Here is a 6,165-nt window from a genome sequence, read left to right as displayed (position 1 = left end):
TTCTGATAGAACTGTCAGGAAATCCTACTCAACATTATATAAGAAGATAATTTTTGTATTTTTAACTGGCTGAAAGTCACGTGGTATTCCTCCTTTTGTGATATCGATGCGAAAGCGTGTCCTCCGAAAATAATATCACATGATACACCGTTCGGTTGCACTAAGGTTACGTAGTATTTTACGTCATACTATAAGAAGCGTGAATTTAACCATTGTGACGTAATGACAGTCATGTCCGTTCAATTAGGACTGTGTCAGTGTATTCAATTTGAGAGATTTATATAATATAACTATTATGGATTTTAGTGAACGGTCAATATGTGGTTATAAGGACACATGGCAATTGATATTGATCTCAGACACAGAAAATAATAGAGCTATTTTTTTTTTTATCAAAACATGTTTGTCATCTGTTATTTGAAGTGGTTGATGATAAACTATTAAAATAAAAGAAAGTTATTCTTTACCAGAAAAAAGGTTTGTCATCTTTTAGATTGCTTTGGAGTTCCCTCATACACGACCCGTTGTTTGAAAAACATATTCTGTTTAAACACATTGGACTACATAACTGTTCGCATTGAGGTCCGTAATGAGTTTGGCTGCATTCTGCATAGAGATATAATGTAAGTGTCAGTGTAATTTCAATTGAATATAAAAAGTATATATATATTTCAATTCCTTCGTCAAAGCATAAACCACTATAGAATTACTATATATTAGTAACATGCGGTAATTGCAATGATTACTAAAGTTAAATAAAGCCCTGTTTTGTATCATGGAAAAAAACTTTATGACACGAATAAGCCAATTACACCCAGTATTGAGATTTATTAGAGGAATTTTATTTACACCCATAGCCAAACTATTCTAGTGATGTTAATTTATTTTTATTGATTAAATTCATCAACGTTAGAGAAATACAGTAGGACTCGGTCAGTGCGATCAGGGATATTGCGAATTCAATGATATAGCGAAGTCATCTTGGATCCCATGCTATATAAATTAAACAAATTTCACATACAAATATAACAAATTAGGGATACAGCGAAGTTATTTCATAGGTCCCTGTGATTCCGTTTTAGTAAAAGTTTAATGTATATTCAAACTTCACTATATCAAAAAAAAAAACGATATTTGGCAGCTATTTCTATAATGTTTTTTTTTTCAACAATATCTCGAACCCTTGAAGATATGCTTGTATTCAAGTTTTATCTTGATCTTGTCGGGAAAAGCTAGTTAATTACCAAATGAATTTAATTTCTTATTGTCACTTCTTTTCGGAGAGATGAAACGTCACGGTAGTTCAATCGGTAGAGCGCTCGCTCAGTGATCGGATGGGTTGTATGTTCGAATCACGACCACGACTGCTATAAGTCAATAGAAAATGTAGAAACACTTTTGACACTTTAAAAAAAAAGCCCGTGTCATGATAGGCGATGGTGCAATTAAATAAAATTCACCGGTCAATGCTCTTGTGTGCCGAGTAAATGTCTTGAATTGAAAACGTTCAACGGTATAATGTGACGTCTCTATATGAGTGGAAAAAAAAACTTTCGAATTGGACGTTAAACAACACATGAACCAATTAATCAGACAGATGCTTTAAAGAGAAGAAGATTTTGTTCATTGAAATATTTTTATGGTTGTACCATCACAATTATGTCCCTGCCATCCTTTTTTTTACAAGAGCAACTTCCGTCGCCTTGAAAACACCCGGAAATACACCCATCAGCACAGTTTTGGAGACAGTCAGGTCCAAATTTCCCGGGAGTACATCCAGAATTGCATAATCCTTCGGCTTTACTGCATCCTTTTTTACAATTATGATTGCAAGTTTTATTGCAATACGTTCCATATTTCCCATCCGGACATTTCCCCTCGTATTCCTCTGACTCTCCATAAAAAGTGGACAGGCATGATAAACTGCAACTCTTTTCACATTTATCTGAATAGAACCCGTTAATACATCCATATGTGCAGAAAACAGTGACATTGTCACATGTTTGTCCTTTACAATTCACACTACACAGCTCTGAGCAATCAGGTCCGTATTGTCCAAATTCACATCCTACAAAAATTTTTATTTCTTTCGTCTTCAAAGACTAACAAAATTAAAAAATACAGGCGGTATAGCATTTTCCTATACATCTGTGAAAACAATTTAATTTATGCCACAATCCTATCAGATTATTTCTTTCAGACACTCTTCTCCCTTCTATAAACATGAAATTTAACAATATTGCAACCTGATTTACAATTCCTGAAGGCGACAACGTATGTCTTACATGCCTGATTGGATGACATAGTAAATTAACTAATGTTTTACTTGTAAGTACTTTGTTATTTGGAAAAGTTGAGTATTTTTCAATATTAAGCCTTATGCTTTTTATTTTTCAATATTTAAACGGAGTATATATTCTTCAATTTTTGATGTAGATGTAAGCGAATCACTACATCGAAAAAATATATTTCCTTAGATAAAAAAATCATCAAAAATTGCCCAAAATTACCAAACTTACTGTCGCATTTATCTCCGGACCAGTTTGGTTTACACTCCCCAGTACAAACCCCACTTTGAAGGCATTCATTTTTTGCACAATTTCTACTACATGGCGCTTCACAGGATGAACTATAAAACCCCCTGTAGCAGCCATTAATACAATGTCCATTTATTTTTCTACATTCCTGATTAAGGCAAGTGTTACTACACGATCGATTTTTGTATTGATAGGGATAACATTTTTGAATGAAATAAATCGCAATAAACATTTTTTCTAAATTAGATAAAAAAGCGACGTCAACTAATCAAATAAATCGGCATTCAATCATAAAATCATTTTCTAATATTCTTGAAAGAGGCACAGATCAATTATCCAAAACGACTACAAATTCTTATATATTTAGTTCATTGCTTTGAAATTTGTCTAAAAATTTGTTTTCAATTGATAGGACATTACCAGAAGTGGAAAGTCACTTTTATTAATAAAATGCAATGTATCCCAACTTATGGGTTTACAAATCTAGCTTAAGGGACAAGTTAAAATTTATCACAATGATGGGACCAGTACAAAACAAAATTCTCATTTTAAAAAAAGTACATGTCCCATGGCATTCTTATTTTGTAAAAAAATTATCTGTCCCACACCTTAAGACCAATAAAAAAGTTACTGTCCAATGATTACATTTTGATGTAAGTGAGATTATTGGAACAAAACTCAGGAGTCTTTCGGATTACAGATATTTCATACATCGATGAAAGTTCGTTTTTTTTTGTTTCATTTCCAATAATTTGAAGATTTATGATTTGATGCTGCCATTTGTATCCTTCGTTTGAGTTTCAAAGGTGACTTTAAAAAAGTGCTATAAACATATTAGAATATATTTTTAAATGTAATGAATATTTCTATGGGGTTAAGTACTTTAACTCACTGGAAAAAAAAATGTGTCCCATCGGTACTTATGTTAAAAATGTTTTGTCCCACGGTTTTTGATGAAAAAACTCATTGTCCCATGCCCGTTTGTACCGGTCCCATCATTGTGATAAATTTTGCCTGATGCCTAACGTCGGACTGGAAAAAGCTACAAAATATATATATACTGTAGATTCCTTATATTAAGTTTTCATTTTTTATGCATTTCCTTGATTTAATTTTCACTCATATAGATATGAATGGAGTTTTGATCTCGAATACTGTTCGTTTTCTCAATGTGTTTAACAATAACAGGCAAAATTTAGAAGCTTACTGTCACATTTTTCTCCAGTCCAGTTCTGTTTATATCCACCAATACAATCGCAATTTTGTTTGCATTTGGGATGTGCACAATTTTCACTACATGAGAAGTTACAGAATGAACCATAGAAACCTCTGTCGCAGCCATTTTTACAATAACCATCACTTTTTCTACATTCCTGAATAAGACATTTGTTACTACATTTTCTATCGCACTTTCCTCCATAATAGCCAGTATTACATACATTACAGTTACCGTCTGAATTGTCACAAGAGCCACTGCTGCAATTACCACATGATTCCATACAGTAGTGTCCATAGTAACCAGGTATACACCCAGTTGGACAGGTTCCCCTGCCTTTGTTACATTTTCCTCCGGAGCAATTTTTAGACCAATAACATTCCTTTTCACATCTATCCCCATAGTACCCGTCGGGACAAGAATTACACAACCCATTAGTTCTGTTGCAGCTCTTTTCTGAACAAGTTGATGGACATTTATGTAGGCATTGATCTCCCCAGTATCCCTCAGTACATCCTCGGGTACAGATTCCATTTTCATCGAACTTTAAGTCTACACAGTAAGGGCGGCAAAGAAACAACGCTGAATGATAAAAAAAAAACATACAACATTTACTTTATACATTCATTAAATTTTGTAAATTATCCGTAATTTATGAAACCAAAAAAAAGATTTCTAAGGATGAAATTTAGCTTTCTCAATTTATTTAAAGCCATGCATCAAACTCAATCAACTAAGGAAAATGAAGCTACAGTAATATTTGTCATGAATTCATTTTTATTTGTAAAACGATTCAATAATAAATGTTTTATACATTTATAATATTTCAAATGTTACATTTCAATAACTGTTTTTCTTTAAACATTACGTATTATTTATGTTAATATATAAGATATATATTTTATTATTAAAACAAAGTAAGTAGTGAAATACATGAATACTTCTCAGAGAAAAAAAAACCAAATCTGTACCATGATAGTTACTGTAAAAATTTCCTAGTGTTAAAATAACCCACATCTCCCGAAAGGCACTCATTTGGAATGGCGTAGTAAAATAGGAATAATCCTTGTTAAAGTTTTTGAATAACAAATTGCTAAATTGCCCCCTGTTAAAAATACGTTCAGTCAAATCGCCTGTTTTTCACTTATATGGGCTAACAATGAAATTATACACACTTTTGCAAAAGCTCCGACTTGTTATTATTACATCAGGATCTTGTAGAGGAAGAAGACACTTTCGAATGCAACGACTACATTATGTGGAATTTTTCATCTCCATTAAAAATTTTAAACTTTATATAGTGTAAAAATGATGCCTTACTTGCAAATAAGATAAATGTACGTCTTTGTTCATCTTTGCTTTCTTAAAAAGTGCATGTATATACATGTAAATATGCTTTTTTTCACAGTTTTCCAATGTTATATGTAAACATTACAGAGTTTTTATTTTTATATAGATTCAATATCTCCGATTCGTATATATATATATATATATATATATATATATATATATATATATATATATATATATATATATATATATATATATATAAAATATATATATATATATATAAAGCACTAAAAAACCAACAACACTGTATATCCTAAATGTCGGATCTACCAAGTAGATACAAGGTCACGGATGGAAATTTATATAAAGCACTAAAATGACCAACGACACGAACAATAAAAATTGTCAAATTTTCGGGACGCCCTGTCCCTTCCTCAGGAAAAAGAAAAAAGTTAAAAAGTCATAAAAACAAAGGAAAAAGAGAAACAAAAAGAACTAGCACTACTACTAAACTACTAAACACTAGATATTTACATAATTACATGTTGAATAGGAAATATTAAGAACACTTATAAAGAAAGAAATCCGGACTGCTGGGAAATGCGTCCGGTCTATCGGGTATACTCGGGTGAAGACAGCGGTCCGGATTTCTTTCTTTATAAGTGTTCTTAATATTTCCTATTCAACATGTAATTATGTAAATATCTAGTGTTTAGTAGTTTAGTAGTAGTGCTAGTTCTTTTTGTTTCTCTTTTTCCTTTGTTTTTATGACTTTTTAACTTTTTTCTTTGTCCTGAGGAAGGGACAGGGCGTCCCAAAATTTGACAATTTTTATTGTTCGTGTCGTTGGTCATTTTAGTGCTTTATATATATATATATATATATATATATATATATATATATATATATATATATATATATATATATATATATATATATATATATATATATATCCAAACCCAAATCTTCTGTCTCGGAAGAGACGTTTGTTCAAGTGGGATAGATAATGGGTGCCTTCTTCTTATCATATAAATGTTTTAAATCTAAAGTAACGATATCATAGATATTTAATGATTATATTGTTGTTAAAATATTCAACTATTTTGAAATTGTAAATTGCAC

The sequence above is a fragment of the Saccostrea cucullata genome, unplaced genomic scaffold (genome assembly GCF_032062105.1).
Source record: "Saccostrea cucullata isolate Sc308-1 unplaced genomic scaffold, CSIRO_AGI_Scuc_v1 ctg1551, whole genome shotgun sequence".
NCBI lineage: Eukaryota > Metazoa > Mollusca > Bivalvia > Ostreida > Ostreidae > Saccostrea > Saccostrea cuccullata.
The sequence above is the reverse complement of the archived record's forward strand: the minus strand, read 5'-3'. Positions refer to the sequence as shown.